The sequence below is a fragment of the Canis lupus genome, chromosome 4 (genome assembly GCF_003254725.2).
Source record: "Canis lupus dingo isolate Sandy chromosome 4, ASM325472v2, whole genome shotgun sequence".
Classification (NCBI taxonomy): domain Eukaryota; kingdom Metazoa; phylum Chordata; class Mammalia; order Carnivora; family Canidae; genus Canis; species Canis lupus.
Window position 1 is genome coordinate 10341218 of NC_064246.1, and position 24754 is coordinate 10365971.

A 24754-nucleotide genomic window follows, 5' to 3' on the forward strand; every position below is an offset into this window, starting at 1 on the left:
CATAATATGTCCTGCTCTTGCCACTTATGGGGCCTGGGGACAGACCAAATCCTCTAGTGCACGGCTCTCCAGACCTAACCTGTGGATCTGGTTCAGGCCACCCTCCATCCACACGCCTCTGGCCACAGCAGGGGACAGGGCTAGAGCTGCCCAGTAGCAGTCAAACCCCACAACAGACCTGTTAGGAATCTAAGATGTTTTCTAAATGTTGCAAACTGTCAGCCCACTAGTAAATTCTTAGTGCCAATGGTCAGGAAAAACACACAGATTGGTTAAGCAAACATCTCTCCACTTCTTTTGATTGGCTTTTGCGTTTGTTCTGTGTGGCCGCTTTGGAGACTGGGCCTGAAGTCAAGAAGAGCTAGTCACCTATGCTTTGGTTAAAGCCCCATGGTTCTTCTTCCAAATCCAAGTCTAGAACTAGCAAAAGACCCAACTCTATGTGGCACTGGGCCTCCCAGGTGTCCTTCAAGGAGTAACTCCTAACACGAACTGCTTTGGGTTTTCAGAGTTTTTTCTGGAGGGAAAGTATGGGGAGGACTGCCTTATGCATGAAGTTTTTGTATCCACTCGCAGGAGCCTGTTGTTGCATTTCAATAAATGCCATCTGCTGCCTTGGTGCTTGGGCCTCTTTAAAGTTGTACACATTTATGTTAGTGAGGGGGGAAAAATTATTATTTCAACCACAAATTTATCTTTAAAGCCCAAACACCACACATTCTCAATGACCAGAACGTTTTCCTTCTCCGCATGCTTCCAGCTCCATATCCAGTCTTGTAGCAGGGTGCTCTGCTGCCTGGGATTGCAGCTCTCAGTAACAGCCACGCAGCCCCTTGATTCTAACTTGTTACTCATCAAGAAAGAGGTCTTTTATCACATCAGGAACCTGGAAAAAGCTCTCTCCCCTGTGGCCATGCTGTTAAATAATGATCTCGTGTAACCTAAGTAAAAACAGACCGGCTGCTAGAATGAGGCAAGTCCCCCCTTTCCCTCCCCGCCCCCACGCAGCCTGCAGCCTGAGCCCCCATCAGATGCAGGAGGGCTGTGAGCGGAGGGCCCCGCAGGGTCCTCGGTCTTTGTGAGAATGAGCCTGCCACACCCACCAGAGCCACCCTGGCGTAGTTTTGATGACACCACAGAATAACGACTGCAGAGCCTCTTTTAAATCACGTGTCTGGTTGCATTTAACAACAGCTCAGGAGGTCAAGGAGAGCCATGAGATGCAGCTGTTTTGAAAGCAGAAAGAAGACGGGCTCATAGTCAGGGCTCACTGCCAGCAGCCCCAGATAATGATTCTTCCACCTGCCCCTGTGGCCAAACAGGAGAGTGAGCCTGTGCATCCAAGCTCCCCGTTCTTTGTTTTCACTCATGTGTTTTCTAAATCTTCCATAACAAACACGCCTTTCTTTTCCTTTCACCCCTGACTCTGCTCATGTTCTGGGTCGTGTGTAGGTCAGACTCTGGAGGATCCTAGAGCGGGTCACCCCATGGGGACAGATGGCACATACCGACCGGCCCACTGAGCCAGAGAGCCCGTGGGAGTTGTGCCTTCTCTTGACCCTCCATCAGGCTCCACAGGGGGAACATCTGGAACCCGTGGCATTACCTCTGCAAGCCAGCTCGCTCGGGCGCGGTCACCCATGGGGAACGCATCCACAGGCCCCTGCCTCAGAGCCTTGCCCCCAGCCTCCTTCCTCCGCCTGGACAGCCCTGCCCACATAGCCACGGCGCTGGTGCCGCCTCAGCAGCGAGGCCTCCCGCCTGTCCCGCTGCATCTGTCACGCCCACCGCCACCTAACACCCTCTCCGTTCGCTTGCTTGCGTTGCTGTGGTCCATTTCCATCTTACCCACCGGACAGCAATCTCCGTGAGGGAAGAGACCAGGGTCTGCTTTCTTACCATTGCGGTAGCCTCAGCAACTAGGACATATGGTCTATGCTCAATGAAAGTCAGATTCTGCAGAGTGAAGATGCAATTGTTTTCTGCTTTTCTATCTAGCCTTCTATTCCACTCTGTTCTCACAGAAGCATTGACTGCTTTACAAATCAGAAACAAATCAATTTAACATGTATTTAACAATCTCATAGGGAGCACCCTTGTGCCTGGCGGTTGGGGTCCCTAATCATGTTTAGGTGTAAAGCCCTCTGAGGGGGTAATGAAAACACTGTGGATATCTTCCCTTGGGGGGACAAAACATACTTGTTCCTGTACACATATTTCTTCCACAGCTTCAGGAAGGTTCCCAGGCCCTCCTGCTCCTCAAACTAAGACTTAGCTTTAGATCAGTGACCCATTTTCTCCTTATGTCACCCTCCTCCCCCAAAGATGCCTCAGGATTGTTAAAGATGTCACTAAAATAACGTTTCTGTCTTTATGTGGACGCATCAGACACAGTGCTTACCACAACCTGGGTTTCTCACAGAGGGAATTTGCCACCTGCTTCTGCTGAATGAGGGGGCGACGGGCCACCCTGTGTGCACACCAGACCCGGTGCAGGCAATGGGCAGGAGGAGGAAGGTGGAGCATCACAGAGAGCAGGGCCTACAGGAGCAGGAGAAGCCTCCAGGCCCACCGGTGGGGCCTGCCTGTTACCATGGCCTGGGTGCTCATGACTGGACTGCTTGTTTGTCTCTTTTGCAATCCCATGAGGTCATATATGTTCTTAAAGTAACATTTTCCATCTCCTGAGTTGAGATGCCCTGAATGAGACTCAGTTCATCTCAACAAGCAGCCTGAAGAGCACAGTGCTGAGTCTGTCTCTACCAAAATCCTACAAATTAGTGTTTACATTTTGACTGCACTTCTCATTCTATACCCCCTAAATCCGCTAGCAACTCTCTTCACCTCTCCTTAGCTGTCCTGGTGTGGATCCCACATCCTGCTTTATAAACCTGAACCTCAGGCAGCCCGGGTGGTTCAGCAGTTTAGTGTGGCCTTCAGCCCAAGGCGTGATCCTGGAGTCCCGGGATCAAGTCCCACATCGGGCTCCTTGCAAGAGGCCTGCTTCTCCCTCTGCCTGTGTCTCAGTGTGTCTCTCATAAATAAATAAAATCTTAAAAATAAACCTGAACCTCTGTCCCTGGAACCAAGGGACACCAGGCAGCACATGGGTAGACACTAAGTTAATCCTTCTTAACTATTGGGGGTGCCTGCATGGCCCCCAATGGCATTCAAAGACTTTCCAGCCCTCAGCTCTGACTCCCAGCATCCTCCCCCCACATCTAGCCACCCTCAGCTCACAAAGAAGCAGCCATGACATCTCTGATGGCTTTTGGACCTTTTGGCTAGGAAAAGCGCTTTGCACTTGCTGCTAGAGGGATGGTATTACCACTATATAACCCCCCTTTTCAGTGGACTAGCCAGGAGCTAGACATCTGCCGGTTCAGTGGCTCTGGGAAGTGCACTAAAGAACAGCAGGTTGGAGGGGCTGGAGAGCAGGAGTTCTGTCCTTCCTTTAGTGGCTGTGTGATTGGGAGAGGTAGATTGACTTCTCTGGTCCTCAGTTCTGTCATCAGTAAAGTGAGGTCACCATCCTGCCTCCGGGGTGGTTGATAGACTCACATGTGATGAAGTGTGGCATCGCATCTGTGAGCAGCTAAAGCAGAAACAGAGCTATGTGCTCACAAACCACTTCACGTTTGCCCTTGCCTCAAAAGGTTATGCATCCAGCTCCCCTACTCCTAGGAGGAGCCATGGGACTGGCTCTCACAGGCTTCTCCCATGTGAAGGCTGAAATGAGGGACACCACATCTAAGCCTGGCCCTTGAACCAGCTTCCTCCACACTCTCCCTCATCCTCTTCTGCTAAAATCTGGAAGGCCATGTATTGGAATGATGGTTCCCCAAGGTGGAAGGAGCCAGATCTGTGTAGCAGGGCCCCTCCCAACCCCCAACCACATCAGGATGTGACATGAATGAGCAATAGACTTTTATTGTAACAAGCCACTGAGATTTCAGAATTTCTTTATTTTGGTGGCCTTGCTTGGCCTACCCTGATAGAGATGGCAAAAGGGAAGCCTGTATGCCAGATGTGTTTTGTTAGGGACAAAGCAAAAATTTTTTAGATTGGAATTTAAATGCTCTACAGTATATGCTTGCCCATTTGCCACAATCCCCACTACTCCCTATTGCTTTCTACCCAGCCACTTGGCACATTTACCTGCCTGTCTCCATTAAACATTTGAGTTTTCAGGCCTAAAAAGCTTTGGATTGGAATCATGTTTTGATGAATGCTTCAGATCTGTATTATCTTGTCCTGTAACATGTTTAGGAGGATAACAGAGGCTCATCGAAATAAAAGGAGTAGCACAGCCTGTCACGGAAGGGTGTGGGTACAGATAGCTGGGGTTATAAGATGTAGTATGGCATGGTAAGAAATCCGATGCTTTGGTTCTCTATCACTTAAAGGCAGCACGACATCCACCAAATTCCATCTCACCTCAATTTCCTCATTTTCAAAATAGAGATTTTATTTTTTTAAAGATTTTATTTGTCTGTCTTAGAGAGAGCAGAGCAGGGGCAGAGAGAAAGAGAGAAAATCTGAAGCAGACTCTGTACTGAGTGCAGAGCACAGCTTGGGGCTTGAACCCACAACCATGAGATCATGACCTGAGCAGAAACCAAGGGTTGGTTGTTCAACCAACTGAGCCACCCAGGTGCCCCCAAAATAGAGATTTTAAACGAACCCTCTCTGAGGTCTCCTTCAACTCTAGGATGCTGTATTCATCAGCTTGGGCCACCATAACAAAGCACTACAGAATGGCTTAAATGACAAACATTTATTTTCTTACATTCCAGAGGCTGGAAGTCTGAATCAACTGACCCAAGCCTGGGTCAGTTCCTGGTCAGAGCCCTCTTCCTGGCTTGTAGATGGCTGCCTTCTCCCTGTGTTCTCATGGGGCAGAGAGCTATTGTGTCAATGCCTCCTCATATCTGGGCACCTGACCCAGCATATGAGGCCCTGCCCTATGACCTCACTTAACCTTTATCACCTCCTCCTCATTTCTAAGTACACACATTGGGTGTTAGGGTTTTAACATATGAATGGGGAGGGAGTGGAGGGGAGGGGACTCAGGCATTCTGTCTGTAATAGAATCTGGTTTTTTCAGGATGTTCAGAGGAGGGAATGGATAAGTAGTATTTTTATGTGTCCAATGGGGTGGAGCAGGCAGGGAGGGTGATTGACCAGACTTGCTGAGTGAAGGGAATACTTGAGAGCTGAAGGTCTTCACTTTTATTAAAAATTGTTATCCTCCGGGCGCTGGGATGGTTTGTCGGCTAAGCATCCAACTCTTGGTTTCTGCTCAGGTTGTGATCAGGTTCTGCTTCTGAGATCCAGCCCTGAGTCCAGCTCCATGCTCAGCGGGGAGTCTGCTTACCCTCTCCCTCTCCCTCTGCTCCTTCCCGGCTCTCACATTCCTTTTATTTCAGTGAGCCACTGTTTTCTTCCTGAACATGTCATAGGGCAAGATAACACAGATCTGAAATAAATAAATAAGTCTTAAAAAAAAAGTTATCCTCATTCTAGACAGCTTTGGGCACAACATGTCATTCTGAGGTTGGCCTTGAAAGACCTCCCTGAGCTGGAGGAAAGTCAGCACTGCCCATGTGCGTCCCTGGCCTAGAGTCAGTGGGCGTGAGCCCTTTACTGGTTGTACTTCTGATTTTCTCTTCAATCCAGGATACAAACACTCCCTTGGTACAGACGGTTGGCTTTTTCCATTTCTCAGATAAGGGGCAATAATCCTAACCCACTATCAAAAAACTCAAAGAAATAATTAGCTGATCCTGACCAAGAACTCTGAAATATACAAAGTATAAACCATGAAAGATTCTGAAATATGAAAGTATCTGTTTTGCAACACTTGGGTACGGCACTGGACACACTGTCCCTTTGTATGGTCTCTGCAAATTAAAAAGTCCAGCAACACCATAGGTAAGCTCAGAGTTCCCAGCCCAGTGCTATCTGTGGACTTGACGAATTAACCATTTGGTCTCCAACTGTACAGAATTCCCTGAAGCACCTCTGAGGCTGCAGAGAGAAATTTGGCTTATACCGGGTGTTATTTATAGTACTTTGATGACTTAGAAGAACATGCAATTTCACAGCAAGATACAGATCCTTGGTAAGACCATAGAGTTCAGTGAGAAGCCAGGCCTTCCTCCATCACATGTGCCTGTGTGACTCTGGACATGACATCTGACCTCTCAAGGCTCACACTCAGACTTTTGACAGTGGGAATGGGCAGGGAGGGAAATTTGACTAGATGAAAGCAAAGGAGCTCTTAGCAACTGCCTGCATTTTTAAGAGAAGGTGTATCAAAAGCTGAGCTAAAGCTATCTCAGCATGTCCAGGAAGGATGGCGGCCTTGTGTGGGGACCTGGAAGTCTCCCGGGTAAAAAAAGCACTAAAGGGTAGAGTTTGTTCAAGAGACCTGGGGTCTACTGAGGTAACAGTGTCTTCTTCAAACAGCCCTGTGCCTGGCCCATGGACACTGTGCAGATATCACAGCTAACATAAAATAGGAGCCCACAGGACGGCCACAAAACTCTGAGGCCAGAAACAGAGTGAGGCACATTTGAGAGAGAAGGGGTCTCTCATCATGGCAGGGACCCTGGCCCAGGGCCATGCAGCAGAAGGGGAGATACCACGTGGGGCAGGACATGGGCTGACCAGTCCTTCTGAGGCTCCTTAGAGACCAAAGGGAAGAACCTGGTGTTGATCTGGCTGGCCAGCAATCTGTAGGAGCAGCTGAGCCAAAAAGGATTCCTTCTGTCTACTAAGATTAGGCTCCCCAAGGAGAGAAAGATGGTGTCTATGTGTTCCTGTTACAATTCCCTTTTCTTCTGTGCTCTGATAGCCTACATCAACCTTGGAAACTGGCTATTTATGCACAGACCTGTGTCATCCTTTGTAGCACAATGAAATGTGGGCACATAAGAGAGGCTGGGTCTAGGGGATCCAAGACACACTGGAAGCCAAGTCAGTGAGGATTCCTTGGAATAAGGCGGGCAGTAAACAGATATACACACGAATAAATGGAAATGGAATTTCTATTATCCAAACACCCACAACACCAGCAAGTTAGATTTATAGCAGGACTTGGGAAAGATGACTCCCTTGGTGAAAAAGCTTGCTTAGGTCTCCCTTAAGTGCAGGACACCTACTCACCACTCTCCAGCTGCCCCGAGCTCTCTTTTCTTCCTTTCACCTGCTCTTTCCCGCCTCCACTTCCTCAACACTCACTACCCATTAACCCATTGCAGTCAAGGTCACACCCCCACCTTGACTGGAAGGCTTTCCACAGCCACCGATGACCTTTTCATTGCCAGATGCAATTTTTAACACACACTCCTTGACTCCTTAACTTCCCCATGAAATTCTATCCTCTGTGTCTTTGCTGGCTCTTCCCCTTTCAACACAGCCTAAGTTCTTCACAAGATCCTGGCCCTGGCCCTCTTTTCCTTTCACCCTCTCTCTCCTGTCTCCTCAGCGATTCCATGCACACCAACTGCTTCTCATCTCACAGCCCTGTGCCCATCCCAAGCAGAGCTCCCTGTGCTGGTTACCCTCGCCAAGCTGCATTTTTGAACATTCGAACATTTCTTATACACCCTCAGTCACTCTCCAGCATTTCTCTTTCAAGCATCCAACTCAAATACTTGCTGCTTTAAAAAATACTTCTTGGGACACCTGGGTGACTCAGTGGTTGAGTGTCTGCCTTAGGCTCAGGGCGTTATCTTGGGGTCCTGGGATTGAGTCCCACATCAGGCTCCCCACAGGGAGCCTGCTTCTCCCTCTGCCTATGTTTCTGCCTCTATGTCTCTCATGAGTAAATAAATAAAATCTTTAAAAAATAATAATTAAAAAATAAATAAATAAGAATACTTCTTTTTTCTTTATTCCTAAGAGATATTTTATTCCTTCTGCGTTCTGAAGGCACCTGAATAACTGAATTCTCCTTGATCCCTTACTCGATTTTTACTGTGATTCTACCTGCAAAACCCCTTGCCAAGAGTATACAAATGGGGATCTGAGCAAAATATACGGAATGGCTATTTGCAGACATGGACAGCAGGCAGGAGGATGGTGGATCCCTGAGAGAGATGAGGTCTACAGGCTCTTCAGCTTTCTGCAGACAGCTGATGAAAGGGATCTTAGCAAAGATGGGGTCTGAGGAGATGGGAATAGGAGGAGTTGGGGTCAGTTGTAAGTTGTGGAGCTAGGGAAAAGGACAGGAAGGGACCAGGAAGAGAAAGAGTCCACCAGTTGGCATAAGGAGGCTCCTTAAGTTTGGTACTGAATATTAACCCTAGCAAATACAAAAAGAATGCCACAAGCAGGACAGGAACTGTAAGGGTGCCATAAACAGAATGCATACAGGGCCAGGACAGATTCAAGCTTCAACCAGAAAAAGTGGAGAGACCTGGTAAACACTGTTAAACTCCAAAAGGCTGAGTCTTTTCACACGCTGTTTCTGCATCTATTGAGATAATTATACGGTCTTCCACATAATGTGGTGCTAATACAGTGGTAAGGATTTTTACATCTATATTCATGAGAAAAAATGGTTAACAGTTTTTTATTCTCCTAATGTCTTTGTCAGATTTTGGAATTGGGTGATGCTAGCTTGGCAATGTTCTCTCTTCCTTTGTTTTTAGAAAGAATTTGTGTAGGCTTGGTATTACTTCTTCCTTGAATGCTTAATGAAATTCAATGTGGAAGCCTTCTGGGCCTGGAGTTTTCTTTATGGGGAAGGTTTTTCACTCTAAATTCAATTTCTTTAATAGATACAGGTGTGTTAAGAATTTCTAGTTTTTACAGTTTTGGTAATATATCTTTCAAGGAATTTATCTCACCTAAGTGGTTGAATTAATTGGCATAAAGTTGTTTATATTATTATTTTAGTATCCTTTCAATGTCTGTAGCATCAGTTGTGATACTTATTTACTTTGAGTATAATTTATCACTTTTTTGAGCTTCTTTAGCTCAGTGATTTAGAGCTTTTTATTTTTCAAATATAAGCACTTAAAGCTATAAACTTCCTGATAAACTTTAGCTACTTGCCACACATTTTTAAATGCTGTGCTTTTATTATTATTCTGTTAAATATAATTTTACAGTGGAGAAACTTAGGAGAGCCCACATTAATCCAATGAGCAACATGAACTTCATCAGTAATGGGATAAATGGAAATCCTGTGCTATCTGATACTATGTAATGAGAAGAACACAGCATTACTTGTGATATTCTTCCCAGAGTTGGCACAATCTGAATCGAAATATGGATCAGACAAATACACCTTGAAGGTTATTGTATAAAATAAATAGCTTCGGGGTGCCTGGGTGGCTCAGTTATTTGAGTGTCGAACTCTTGATTTCAGCTCAGGTCATGAGCTCAGGATGGTGAGATGGACCCCCACGTCAGGCTCAGTGAAGAGTCTGCTTGGGATTCTCTCTCTCCTTCTGCCCTTCCCACCACCCTTCACTGCTTAAGCACTCATGTGAGCACTCTTTCTCTAAAAAATAAGAAAAAAAAAAAAGAAGAAGGAAAGAAATAGCCTGTAACCTTAAAATATTATAGTCAAAGACTGAGAAACTCTTCCAAAATGGAGATTAAAAAGATATGCCAACTAAAAGGAACATGTAATTCTGATTTGTATTCTTTTGGCATTGAGACATTGCTGGAATTTGGGATCTGAGGATTAGATGGTAGAAATGTATCAATATTAGTATCCTGATTTGATGGTGTAATATAGGAAATACTAAATGTATTTGGAGTAATGGGCATTTCGGCAACTCAATCAGAAATGGTTTTAAAATGTTCTTTGGATTATACTTAAAATTTTTCTGTGAATTTTTTTTCTGAGTTTTTAAAAAATTATCTCCACTCCAAAGGGAAAAGTTTTACTGAGAGAGAAAAAGCTATATACAAAAGAGTAGCTACTTTATGATTCTGTTTACATTATATTATAGAACATACTCAAAGTTAATCAGTCTATGGTGACAGAAACAGTTCAGTGGTTACTGAGGGGTAGGGATGGGAGACTGCAAAGTGGCAGAAGGAAACTTTTGGGGCTGATGAAAATGTTCTGTTTCTTGATTGTGATGATGTATACATGTATACACATTTGTTAAAAATGGATGCATTTTATCGAATATAAATTATATAATAAATAAAGGTGATTTTTAAAAATCAGAATATGGTCTCTGTCACCATTTCCCCTGAAAGAATCAGAAGTCTTTGGGGAAATGGCTAATTTTTGTCTGAATCAGGTCCAAGATGAGCCTGGGACACCTTGTGTTACTAGAAAGTAAGGAAACTTTCAAATATTAATGGGGTCATATCAAAGGGACATAAGAGACCTCTTGAAAAGGGCCCACTTGCCAAAGTCACAACAGTTTAATCATCAAAAAATATAGTAATTATGATGGTTGAAATATATTGAATCAGTGAAAATCTGCTAATTCACAACAAAATTTTTGAAAAAAAAAGTAAAGAAAACCCATTTATCACCCCATTTGAGTACATATTAAAACAATGCCTCACTTTGAAAATGGACAATTAAAGAGAAAGAGGTAAGCATTTTCCTGCCTTTAGTAGTCCATGGATTTTGAGATATTCGAGCAGTCTCAGTGGATGAGAAAAAAAAAATGATACTTTAAGAATGCCAACTTATATAGGATGAATTATAGAATTATTTAAAAAATCATTTCAGGGGCACTTGCGTGGCTCAGTCAGTTAAGTGTCTGCCTTGGGGTCAGGTCATGATCCCAGGGTCCTGGGTTTGAGCCCCATGATGGGTTCCCTGCTCAGTGGGTAGTCTGCTTCTCTGCCTCTTCCCTGGATTGTTCTCTCTCTCTCTCTCTTTCTCTGTCACTCACTCTCTCCCTCTCTCGAATAAATAAATAAAATATTTCAAAAATCATTTCATATGTTTTAATTTATCAGTTGATGTTAAAGCCATTATGAGAAGAGTTGGTGGAGAACTAACTATACATTCAGGAATACCTCAGGGAATGTAGTCATAATGGGAAAATACATCTATAAAATAGAGAGATTAGACTTTGATAACTCTAATCCAGTCATGGGTCAAGCAGGTATGATTGGGTTTTGTGACCAGCTGCGACCTATTCTAGCTAGCAGTGTTCAGATATAAGCTTCATGAAGCACACAAAATAGTCTTCCAGAAAATAGGATGTCTTACAGGCTTAAGTCCCTTTGACAAATCGGTATAATCTTAAAAGGGACTCTTCTAGAATAAAGGCGTCTTAAGGGACATAAAAACAAGTTACCATCCTGGATTTAATGCTGTTTAGACAAAGCAGCAGTAAATGTAATGTTTTGGCTAATTGGAAGAATCTGAATATGACCTGATCATTCTTTATGAATTAGAAATTTATTGAAATGGAAAAGTGAAGATCATTGACTGAAAAAAATTACAGTACAATATATACAATTAGATCTGATTTTCATTAAAGACACATCTATACACATGTGTTATGTGTGGGTGAGTGAAGATAGATAATAGACTTACAGTAAAATCTCATTTTGGCTAAAAAAAATTAGGCACTGTGTATGTATGGATGTATCTTTACCTACCTAATATATACAAACGTATTTGTTGTATATACAGTATTATCCTATTTTGGTTAAAAAATTGTATATATGTGCACACACATACATATATAGAAAAAAAAGCCAGGAGTATATGCCTAATCTATTAGGCATAAACCTAGTCTATATCTCAGTGGTGGGAATATATCATTTTTATCATATTTTTATTTTTTAACTTTAAAAAACTTAGTCCTTACAAAGTACACATGCAGCAACTTACATAAAAAATAATGTAGCTGGGTGTTGGGAAGGACTCTGCTATACCAATTGCTCAAAGATCTGGCTCCTTCCATCCTAGGAGCCACCATCCCCAACACATAGCCTTCCAGGTTGTGACAGAAGGGGATGAGAGTGAAAGAGTGTGCAAGACAGCTGGTTTACAAGACAGGCTTTTATCACAACCAAAAGTTATTGTCTCAAAAAAGTTTTTATTCTGACCATGCTTCTGCATTATGTTAGTGCAAAGTGCAGGCTCTCACTCATTCTTGCCTAAAATATTGCAGTAGATCCCATCCTTAATCTTAAACCACCACAATCCATCCTATGGCTGGCTACCAGGTTAATCCCCCTAGGAGGGAAATATCAATGGGGGGACTCCACTGATGCATGTACCTCTGCAGTTCCTACCTACACTGTGGGAGGTCTGATATTCCATTCCTCCAGGACGGGGTCCTGACCGGCATCTCTGAGCACCTCCCGAGTGCCCCTGCAGCCCGCAGCCTGCTGAGCCTGCCCACCACCCCTTACCCTGCTTCGCCCTGGCTCCTGGGCCCACAGTCCTGCTTCAGGCACCCGGATGCCCCTGCGGGAATCCTGCCCCTGCCCCGGAGCTTGCATGCCCACCACCCTATAAGCACCTTCCCTCTGAGACTTTGCATTTTATTTATAGGGTGTTTGTTTGTTTGTAAGAGAGAGAGCATGCAAGAGTGAGCAGGGGGCAGGGGCAGAGGGAGAGGGAGTGGGACAAGCAGACTCTGTGCTGTACAGGAAGCAGGCCCACAGGCTGGACCCCAGGACCCTGAGAACATGACTTGAGCTAGAATCAAGAGCTGGATGCTTAACGGACTGAGCCACCCAGATGCCCCTTTTTTATAGTTTCTAATGTCAACATGGATGTGTGCTGTCTCCCTGAATCAGATATCACCTTTTTGAATGCAGATATTCTTATTCAGTTGCGCATCATTCGTGGAGCTGGTTCTATTTTTTGCAAAGTAGTTCCAACAAATAGTAAATAGATGAACAAATAATGTTCTCTAATTAAGAGAATATCCTCATTTGAATATTTTACCTAAGCTCTAAAATAACTATTTAAGGACAAAATATTATACTTTTTCCCCCCTAAAAGGGATAGAATGTACCCCTCCACACTCATATTTCTTAGGGAACCAAGATCAATAAGTGGGCGTGAATGAGGGACCTTCTCTGATTGGTGGGGAAGAGCGGATGTCAAAATTGGTTCAGAGGACTCATTTGTGTTTCCTCTTTTGAAATTACACTCTTAATGCTTGCTAGATAAGGTAGGATTATCCTGTTTCTCAGTCACTTTGTCTACCCCTTGTAACTACCAGACTGCCCACTGCTCTCCTCCAACTTTGCAAATCCCTTCAGGCTTAGAGATAAGGGCTTGTGGAGGAGAGGAAAGAGCCAGAAGTCTCAGTCACCAACAGGAAAAGGGTTCTTTTCTGTGGAGCAGATGGAGGCAGTGGTCCTGCAGGGAGGCAATGACAACAGGAAGGGGAACCATTAAAACAACCTTTAACCTTAGGAAGCCAAATGCAATCGCACTGAGTTTCCCTTAGTGCCAAAGAAAGAGTGAAAAAATAGTACAGACCTCCCTCCCAGAGTTGTGGCTGCGCTCAACGTGAAGAACCCCAGAGAATTCTCCAGAGCATCCTGCCCACAGGCCAGAGCTTTGGAGAGAAAGAGGGTGGCTGTCTCCACCATCAGCCCAACAGGCATTCCAGGGCAGGGCCAGGTGTCACAATAGACGACATTCTATCAGGAAGTAGGGCAGCCTCTTGAGGTAGGCATTGTGTGCTCTCTGTGTTACAGATGAGAACACAGGTCTAGAGAAGGTCCTCATTGTGGGCTGAATTGTATCCCCTGCCTTCAAGATTCATACTTTGAAACCCTAACCTCAGGACCTCAGAATGTGACCGTTTGAAGGTAGGATCTTTAAAGAGGTAACTAAGGTAACATGAGGCCTTCAAGGTACCAATCTGACTGGTCTCCTTATAAAAAGAGATTAGGACACAAACACACACAGAGAAGACCCAGTGAGGATGGCCATCTACAAGCCCAGAAGAGGCTCAGAGGAAACCAACCTTGCTGACACCTTGATCTCTGACTTCTGGCTTCCAGAATGTGAAGAAATAAATCTCTGTTTTTAAGCCACCCAGTGTGTGGTATTTTGTTATAGCAGCCAGGACTAGAAATGAGTAGAGCTAAGATTTGAACCCAAAAAATCTGACTTCAGAGACTGCCCTCTGAACCATACCATACCTTCTTCCTGCCCCAAATCTACCAGATCATAACTTATAAAGTGTGGCCTGACTTCTGTGGCTTTCAGGAAAACTCCCAAAAGAGACTTCCTAAAGCTGGGTGTAGGATTATCTCCATAGCCTCCTATCTTCTGAGAATAAGCTTGGTAGGTTAAGAGACCAAGACAAAATCCAGGGAATATTAGAAAGGGGACACTTCCGTTACCCTCTTGTGTATCCGTGGAGCTCCAACGCTCTAACACTCCTGGCCTCTCTTGGCCCGTGTACATTCTCATTCTTCCCTAAGGGAGAAGCAGTTTAATTTAATCAGTAAATATGGGAGGAGTAACTACATTTCTTCCCAGCCTCATGAGTTCTTCCTCATGGGGCAAGCTGACTGGCAGAGAGCATGCATTCTCTGATCTTCTGTGCCTGAGTCTTGCTGGGGCAGCCCCCTCAAAATGGGGAAATCTGGTCTCCTCATGATGTCTGTGCCTGGCTAAGAATGACGCCTCATTCTGACTTGTGGTTAGCAGGCACATTTTACTCTTGACTTAACTATGTCCCAAAATTAAACCCATGAAAAAACCCAACACATACAACAAGCCCCCATGATGAAGCACAGTAAAGTTTGAGAAGCTCTGACCTAGAAAATATGCTTTTTTAAAAATTACCCCTGAGTCCCAACCACTGAGAAAGGGGCTAAGCAACAAGATCCAATAATTAAAGTCTTCTGGCCCTAAGAAGCAGCTTAACAATGCCATCATATACCATGAACGCTCAGCTTTTCTTCAGTGAATTTTCTTCCACTGTAAAATGAACATGCTAGACTTTGCTTGAGGCTTCCAAGGACCCTTCTGCCAGACATTCAGAGCCTGGTCTTTAACAACAGCAGAATTTCCTGAGAGGCAAAGTTTGTAGGCACTAAGACAAACACTATCCTTTGTATGGTTTATGATTTAATTAGAAAGAAAAGAGAACACATCTGTGAAACAGTGGGACAGGGCAGTTGGCCCAAATCAGAGGCAGTTATAGACTATAAGAGGACTACAAGGAGACACAGAAGTTCAAGGAATCAGTAGTTAGGGCAAACTCAGGGAAAAGGACGCTTAGCCATCAGGGTCGATGTCATGGCACTAGGAATGCTTTCTAACAGAGACCTGGGAAGAGGTCTGGCCAGCGCCAACAATTTGAGCCATCCAAGGACTTAGTTTCAGTTGTTGATGAGAAAATACTGAACCATATTTCTAGAAAAAGCTTTAAATTCTTAACATTCTCATCATCACCTGGTATTTCCAGAGCATGTTTTCCTTTGATTTTTGCAAGCATCCTGAGCAGGCAGAAATACCTCACAAGGAAAGAAGGCTGAGGTATGGGGTGATATGCAGCTCTGGACTCCTGGTGAGGCCATCACACCCACGTCACAACATGGTTGTTTGTCTAACCAGCCCTGGTTCATCCTCCTCAGCAGCCCAATGCCAAATGGCAGGAACTCACCATGGTATCCCCAAGAATGTGGATGGGGTGGAGATTTCTGTGCCAGCATCACCAATTCTAGTTTTTCCTAGGTGGCTTTCTGAGAGATCAAGCAGATAGACCTAAAGAACTCATAATTTGTCTCCTTCATACCTGCCACACCCAGCTCCTCCCTCACTAAGGAGAAGGAATGTTCCTCTGCAAAACCCCTAGCAACTCTTGGCAGGAGCAGCCCAGATGAGGCAGCTCCATGGCCATCAATCATCATTATCATTCTTACAATCTTTATCATCATCTAGAGGAAAAGGGGCTGTGTGTTTTGTTACATCTGACTGACAGATCCATTTATACAACTGTCTAAAGACTAAAAGGAAAATGCTCATTTGCTCTGAACAGAACCAAAAAACCCCACAGACTATCAAATTCAAAATAAACTGAGCTACTGATTTTAATATTAAAATTAAAATGTGAAGTTAAGACTGCAAAAACTGGGAAGGGCTGGCATGTAGCAAGATACTGAGGGGTCCCCAGCAGGATTGCCCTGGGGTTGCAGTGATGAGAGAACATTTCTTTCTCCATTGTCATCTAACTTTATTCTTAAAGACCCAAATGTCTCTGACTTCCCAAACCAATCATTTGCACATGAATGGAGGATCTGGGCAGCAGAGTGGCCTAAATTAGACACACCCAGGTTTAGCACCACAAAGAACAGGAATTCAAAACAATTAGGAAGAGTCGGGGAGATTGCCAGTGATACAGTGATTAGTCCCATTGTCTTTGCTACCCATCATTAAACTTTCTCAGCAACTTCCATTCCAACACCTGGTCTAGGACTCCACAGAGATAATGTAGGATCCTTCTTCAGGGGAGTGGAGGGGGAAAAATCAAGGCATGGAGAGAACAGGGGCTGTGTGCAAAGTCACAACAAAAGACACATTTGGGTGGGCCTCATGTAATTGAAAATCTACTCAGTAATCTCAGTGGTCACCTCACTGGATGAGTATCAGACTGGGTGCATTGTGGCAGAGATGTATCCAAGTTTCAGAAGTAGCTCACAGAAGCCCTAGGAGGGTCATGCCAAGAGGGTGTTTATCTAGAAACAGTGGCCCCAACACAGCACAAAATCCCTCTTGTGAAGTCCCTTCTGAGCCTTTAAAGGGGATTAAGATAGGTTGAATCTTGGAGGTAAACAATTCAACCTTCGTAAAGATTGCCAATATAAACAGAACAAACTCTTCCAGGGGCCCCATTCCTTACTCCAGTGCTCCTATCTGGACTGCTGATTGGCCCCATACATTTGGGACCCAGACTGCCCCTATAAATCGGACCTTTCTCCTTTGTCCTTCTTGGACTTGATCTTTTCTGAATGGTTACCCCTGGCCATGTCCCTCAACCTCGCCCTAGCCACAGACCCATACCATAGCACTTTGTGTGTGCTCTTCTGACATCCCATGACCTCCACTGTCCTCAAGACCAAATTTTCCTGGCCATATGGCTGCTCACATTGTCCCTTCCTCTCGGCAAAGCCCAGGTGGGTCACCAGAGTCCTGTGCTTCGGATTATAGGTTCTTATTGATATTTCTCTCAAATATAATCTGACAAAAAAAAAAAGTTCCATTGGCCTTCTTGAGCTCCGAACTACTTGGCTGCAATAGTTTGGGATCAAACCAGAGGTAAGTGGGTGGGTTTTAGGCACGCGGCTACGTTCCCAGCTGCACAGTGCGGCTACATGGCCCAATGCTGAAAACAACTTGACAGGACATAACTCATCAAGTTGCTTTCATTTCTTGGTTTCCTGCAGCTCCAACCACAATCCAGACTAGAGCTCTCTTTTTTCCATTAGTCCACTCTCCTCCATAAATGAGATAGGAAACCCTTTCTGTCTGTTTCCCAGGAAGCTCTCGACAGTTCCAGAAGTAATTCTCTCTGGCTGAGCCAGGGAGGTGACAATGAGAGACTGGTGCACTTGCCTTTTAGGAACACTGCTCACGTCCCTAAGAATTTAAACCAAATTCTTTCTTTCAATTTAGAGTTCATTTTGATAGCCAAGACAGAGAGGCAACAGTTCTCAAACCATGGTAAGTTTGGGAATCACCTGAAGAGCATGTTAAACAGATAACTAGGCCCTAGCTCCAGAGATGTTGATGTGTTGCCTGTAGGGCAGGGCCCGGGACTGGCATCGTTAACAAGCTTCTCTAGTGAGTCTGATACAAATGTTCTGTAGGCCCCATTTTGAGAAATACTGAGTTAGGATTAGAGATAAATAGCAGTAAATGTATTTCCAGGTCTTTAATTTTCTGTATTTCTGATGCTTTCACATCTGGGACCTCATTGATCCTGGAGGAACTGACCTCCTAGCATTAGTCAATTCCCAGAGATAGTAAGCTATCCACAGGCCTGCTTTTCAAATGCAAACCAACAAATTCAGAGCGCACACCCAATTGCACTCAGAGCCACTCTCCCTCTGCCCTAATCAGCCAGAGTCAGGTGCCAGACTAGGGACAAGTGCTATCTATGCCCTAGAGCCCACTGAAATTGTTCAAACTGGTTAATCCTGAGCCTGCTAATGCGGCTTCATGTGTTCCTTCCTGCAGAAATCACAACAAAGGCTCTTGCCCACATTCCCCTCTTGCCTGCCTCCTGACCAGCCAGGCTACTTTCTCATGTATCCCTCTCCCATCCCACACTCCTGTGCCATGATGTGCCCCCTCCTTTTGGGAACTGTGAGTAACAAGCTCTCTTTTCGATATCGATCATCTCTTGTCGGCCTTATTATTCCTCAATTTCTCTATTAATACCTGTATTTTTAAATACCTGCAGCCTGAATTATGGATGGCAAGATCAGTCTGAGAATAAGAAGATAACTAAAATTTAAAAAAAAAATAGCCTAAGATACAAATAGATAGTTCAGAAAAATCTACATTTGGAAGATGTGATGTCACCATGTCTGGGGATGAGGGACAGTGTCAGTCAGGCAAACCTGAACAGGGCCTTGAGAGAAGCATGAGACCAACCAAAATGGCTCATGATTCCTGACACATATTATGTGCTGAGCTCTGTGCTCTGGTCTTCATGTGCAGTAGCTATCATGAACCCCCAATGACCATGTGTTTCCTCTTCCTCAGGAGGCAGCACCTTATGGAGATGAGCCACCAGAGTCACAGGCCTGGCTCCATCCCTTACTGGTCATGTAATCTTCAGCAAGTAGCATGGTAGCTCACTTCCCATCCTTCAGTGTTTGCATCCATGAAATGGGAATAACATTAGTAACTTTCTCATTAAATGCATGGCCTTTAAATGTAAGGATTTAGTGAGTTAATGTCCATAAGCATTTGGAATGGTGTCTAGTTCTTATCAAGAATTTGATAAGGGGAATAAGGAGAAACTGAGGCAAAAATAAGTTTAAATCACTTGCCCAAAATCACTCAGCTGGTGTTAGAACTAGATGGGAAGCAGCATTCTAACTATGGAGCTGATATTTTAAGCCAATAGAGGAAGATACAGTAATTTGTGTTTAATTACACGTGACTTTATAATGATAAATATTTGTTGAATAAATGAAGGACGGCTTTCATCACAAAAGAAATGATGTGGCTCAGGACTGAGGAATAGGAATGTTCATGGAGGATTTAAGGATAAGAGAATGAAATGGTGTGCCTGGATGAGAAGTAGTGGGAAATGTAAGTAGTAAGAAATGCAGTTGGTGCCATATTGAGCCACAAAGTCTCAAAAAAGAGAATGAACCATAGCCTGTGAGGTGGGCACACCATGGAGACTTTTCAGTCGTCTACCAACATTGGCAAGGCATCTTCTAACTAGGTAAGTGAGCAAAGGATGGGTTGAATGGGACAGAGACTAGAGACTGTGTGACCTTTCAGAGATGGAGCTATGTGGTTATCACTGAGAACAGACAAGGCAGGAAGAGGCTCTGTGAAGAGAATTGACAATATATGGCGAGTGATGAAAACCTGGAAAAGCCAGAGGGAAGAGTCCCAGGCATGATCCCTGTCTTTCCTAAGTGTTAAGTTCATAAGAAATGTAATTTCTGCTTCCTTTCATTTTCCTTCATAATTTAAGCTTACTAATAGCTTCATTTCAAGATGAAGCCCATGCTAGCATATTGGTTTTAAGAAATCACATCCTTAGTATGCTGTGATTCTAAACTAAAGCTCATAAATCATGCAGTTTTCTCTTTCTTAAACCTGTTATCACTAACATGAACTCATTAAGACATCAGAATTTGCAAGGAAATTTTGGGTATAGTCAAAGTTGCAATCATCTAGAATTTATATGTTAATATTTTGGAACTATAAGTAAATTTAGAGAGAACAGCTAATCTAACACTTCCTCCTATCAAAGCCAAAACCAGAGAAGAAGGGTCTTGTCATTTGTTTGCCTGGCAAAGAAAAAGGGAAGCAGACACCCAACTGCTAATCAAACATTTTAGTGACTTCTATCTTTTTAGCAGAAAACAAAAAAAGATTAAAAGAAAGTATAAAATTCAAGAACCACTGATTGTTGATGACTAACAAAAACTGATGAAGAAATGATAGTGAGGATGGTTGTGATTCATTTATTCCCTGAAAACAATTTATCAGATGCCTTGGGAGGCCAGATGGTTCCAGGCACAAGTACCAGAAATGAACTAAGCATACAAAGACTGGTTCTCATGAAGCTGGCCAGTGGGGGAGACAGATTTCATATTCACACACATGCATATGTGCATACACACAAAACTAAAATGTCAAGCAGTGAGTGCTAAGTACAGCCATGCTGTGACACACAGTATAGTTGAAGAAGAGGATGATGACAGAGACAAGTTGTAAAGGTTGAGAGGACACTGGTAAGGCAGTACAACATTGAGAAACGGGCTTTTCCAGCTCCCATGGCCTCTGGGCACCAGAGCTTCTAAGAGCTCTTCTCTCTGTACCTGGGTCATCCGAAGGGCGTGAATAGGTGGAGGTTGCTCCATGTGGGTCTGCCAAGGACCTGGTCCGGGGACCAAGGGTCTCTCATGGAAGGGCCATCTTCATATTTTTGCTTATATTCTGATGCATCCTGGTCCTCAACACTCAGAACTCAGAATTCAGCAAGGAGGCAATTGCACAATTATATGGATTTTATCGAATGTGGACAGGGTTCTAAAACCACAGAGAAAGACCCTGTTTCCTGCATAGTGGGGCTCCATGGCAAAGATAAAGACATACCCCTGCAAGGGGTCAGGTCCCTGCAAGACAGCAGTAGGGAGCTTATGACTGAAGGTTTGGGGGCCTTTCAGGGTGTTAGATAAGCTAGCCAGTTGTTAAACATCCTCTGAGCAGTCATTGTACACCAGGCTAAGAGGAGGAGGATTAAGGTACCACCAGGGCAGCAGCACGTACATATAAAGGCTGCTTCTCCCCACCCCATCCACCTTGAGGGCTTAAGCAGCCAGTGAACAGGCTCCCTAGAAGTGCTCAGGGAACCTCAGATCCCAAGGAAGTTGGCTGAGTACCTCACTGTGCCCACTGCCTGCCTGTCTCTGTCTGGCCTCAGGTAGAGGTCCCTGAAGTGAGGTCAGAGGCAGAAGTAGCCCCAGCAGTAGCACCCGGACACATGTTGGAAATGTGAATGCTCAGGCCCTTTGTAGACCCATTGAGTCAGAAACTCTCTGATAGGGCCTGGCACCTGCAGTTTTGCAAGCTCTCCAGGGCATGCCAGTGAACTCTGGCTTGGTGTGCCCTCACCTTGGCAGATGCTCCCACGTAGGTACGTGGGCTGGGCTGGGCTGGGTCCTGGCTAGCACCACACCACAGCCCAAGCTGGCAGAGCTGGGTTACGGAGGCCACCCTCCCCAAAAAGTTTTGGAAGAAAAATGTCCGGCCTTGCCAGCTTCCAGCAGCCTGGCTCCCTGGAATGGTTAATGACAGTGCAGCCTTCTTTCCCAGCTAGTGATAAAGACTAGAAAGGAGGTAAGAAGGAAGCTGGAGCAAAGGGCAGAGCAGGCTCCTGGAGGCTGAGGGGGTGGGAAGCGTGTGTCAGGCCTGTCACTGCATCATCCCAGCCTGCAGGGAAGAGTGAGGCAGCTTCTCCCTCTCACGCAGGGAAGGGGACCATTGTCTGAGGCAGTAACAGCAGTGATGAGAGTCGAGTCCTGCGAATGAAGATAAGACTTCTAAAGATGTCAAAGCCAGTTCTGTACAGAAGTCACTAGGTGTGAACTCTGGAAGGGCCAAAATTATATTAAGAAATGGTCTCTGTTGTCAGGCTTCTTACAAATTGCTTGGGGGAGAAAAACACTTCTTTATTTTAATAAGATTTTATGTAAAATGCACTATTTAATACCAATACACTCCAACAGTGTAACTTGAGGGGAGGGGGGAGTCAGAGCCACCCCTCGGCCCAGCAGGGCCTCTGTACTCCTGTGGGCCCCAAAACACCTCTACTGAGCCCCAAAGCATGGTTTGGAAATAAGTGGTGTTCAGACAGGGATGGCAACTTTATGGAACGCTCCATGGCTGCAGAGAGACAGGACCCAGCCTGGAGTCCAGGCTGGGCCGTCGTCACCAGCCCATGCCAGCTGACACACCAGAGCTCAGATGGGACACGGTGCTTTCCCAGTGAAAGCTTCCTGTGTTATCTGCTCGGGCTGCCATAACGAACCTGGTGGCTTCAAACCAGAAATGTATTTTCTCAAGTTCTGGAGGCTGAAAGTCCACAATCACGGTGTTGGAGGGGTTGGCTCCTTCTGAGGCCTCTCCCCTTGGCTTGTGGAGGGCTGTCGGCTCCCTGCATCCCGACATGCTCTTCTTCTGTGTATCTGTGTCCTAATCTCTTCTTAGAAGGACACAACTTGTAAAGGTTGAGAGGACACTCTCAAGGCAGTACCACCTCGAGAAATGGGCTTTTCTAGCTCCCATGGGCCTCTGGGCACCAGAATCACATTGAAGTAGAGCCCATCTCAACGACCTCTTTTTTACTTCAATTACTTCTTTAAAGATCTTTTATCCAAATACAATCACATTCTGAGGTATGAGGGTTGGGACTTAAACATACGAATTTTGGGTGGGGGACACAATTCAGCCCATAACCCTGCTCAGAAGTGTGTATCCACACCACGTGGAACAACAGGAGAACACTGCAGAGACCTAGGGAGGCCCCAGGCAGGGCCTCCACACCCCCAGGCCGCTTCTCCTTTGGCCCTGACTGCCACACATGGTCTGATCCTCTGCCTCTCTGGGCCTCTCGGAGTTCTGAGGGACACTGCCTGCCTCCCACGGGCCTCAGAACTTCCTGGGGCCCTGCAGCGGGCTGCCTGGGGCCGCAGACTCTTTCCTTCTGCACTTTTTTCATTTCTGAAGAAATTCAATGGTCTCTGAACCGCTGTACTTTTGTAAAAGGACACAACATAGTGAGCCACATGTGAACCAAGTAGGAGCTGGAGCAGTCGCCGGCCCCTCCTGACCCGCCTGGGATGGCATAGCATGTGTGTGCCCATCTGCAGGCTACAGGGCAGGGACCTGGGGCCCTTAGGGCGGCAGAGCCGGTCTTACCCTCACCAGGCATGGCCGGGCAAAGCGGATCGACAGTGTGAACTCAGTTCTACCATGGAAAGTGGGACGGCCAAAGCCCACACCACATCTGAGGCTTTGTGCCAGCAGCCCCAGGTCTGGACATAGACAGGGAGAAACATGGCAGCCCACCTGCCTGGACACCACAAAGAGGAAAAGCTGCATTCAGGGGCTCCCTGCCCCCCTCCCCAGTCCCAACGCAGCCAAGGTCCCACTCCTCCTGAGGCACTCTGGCTCTTCCTTGACCTGGTCTGCCTGTGGCAACCTCACACATGGTTTTGGAGCTACCCTTGTCTCAGGCCCATGTCTGCATAAATCAGCAGGTAAGCATGGAAAGTGGAAGTTAGAGACGGAGTCCCCAGAACAGTTGGGGGCCTGAGGGGTACTGCTCCGTGTAAAACAGTGTTATTTGACTCTCTTTCTTTAGATTCTTACAACCAGAAAACGAACAAACAGAAACAGAGACCCCCCGAGCCCCCAGGATTGCCGAGCCTACACACCAGTTGCCCTGTGACCCAGGCAGCGAGAGACCCTTGGCCCAGACCCTCTTCCTTCTCACCTCGAAAGGCCTCTCCTGAGGCCCGTATCAGTTGTGGCTGCTTGGATTCTGGAGCCCCTGTTCATAGCCCCCACCTGCCACGGGGTCTGGATTTACAAGGTGAGACCTTGGTCCCCGTCAGTTTCCAAAGCTGTGAACTCGAGCCTCACTATTCTGTGTGTAAGGGCATCTCAAAGGGGCTCCTCAAAAGGCTGAGGAGTGAAATCAGTCCGGCATCTGAACATGTCTCGAAGCCCTTTATGAATATTGGGTCTTCTATGGTAAAAAAGAAGCCCTTTACATATTCATTTATTCTTTCCCTTATTTTGTTCACATCATTTCTGCCTTCCTGGGTGAATTTCCTTGTGAGCAAGTGTGTTGTCTTATGCTCCTGTCACCCTCAGATCTCCCGTGCCCCTGGACCCCCGGGCAGTCTAGCATCCCTCAGGACACTCCCTGATCTCAGCTTGTGCAATAAACTTGACAGCTCTGCAGACGGATTCCAAAGACAACAGTCCATCTTCACTCATCCAGCCTCCTCTCTGGACTTGGGTGCCCTTACTCCCACACTGCCCACCCCAGTCCATGCTCTCTTGTCCTTCCAGGGCTCCCAGCTCTGCTCCTCGTCGAAGGCGACGAACCAGTGTGCCCTTCCAGAAAGTGCATGGTCAAATGCCAAAGTCAATTGCAATGCAAATAGCCAGAGAAATGTACTTGATTTACAGCCTGTGGTTTAACTGCTTTCATGAGCCATCAGGAAACCAGCCTTGAAATAATTCCTGGAGAAAGCACAGGTCAGCTGGAGACCACCAGGGCTGATGTTGTAAGGAAGAGGAGTTTGAACTTCCAGAAGAGAAAATAAAGCCTGATGTGGAACAAGTTGCTCAAAGAGCCCATGTTAGAGGACACTAGACACTTCACTGGAGGAGTGTCTCCCTGGAAGGGCCATGTCAGTTGTGTGAGCAGATGGCATTTCTTTACCACCTGATGGGCCAGAGCCATCAGGCAGGTCTGCCTACCCTCTGTCCCCATATTAGGGCCATCCCAGTGCTGCAGGGTCTCCTCAGCAAATTGTCACGTTACTCAGAATGACG

At 45.6% G+C, this 24754-nt stretch overlaps 2 long non-coding RNA genes across 2 annotated transcripts; one reads left to right on the forward strand and one right to left on the reverse strand.

Moving 5' to 3' along the window:
* Nucleotides 1-5125: 5125 nt before the first annotated feature.
* On the reverse strand, nt 5126-13583 carry LOC125754909 (uncharacterized). Its single transcript, XR_007410021.1, has 2 exons — nt 13448-13583; nt 5126-5479 (listed from the first exon to the last, which is right to left on the reverse strand). It is a non-coding gene; the product is annotated as an uncharacterized LOC125754909 (long non-coding RNA).
* Nucleotides 13584-13614: 31 nt separating this feature from the next.
* On the forward strand, nt 13615-14010 carry LOC112660863 (uncharacterized). The gene is made up of 2 exons (XR_003137271.3): nt 13615-13782; nt 13859-14010. It is a non-coding gene; the product is annotated as an uncharacterized LOC112660863 (long non-coding RNA).
* The last annotated feature ends 10744 nt before the right edge of the window (nt 14011-24754 follow it).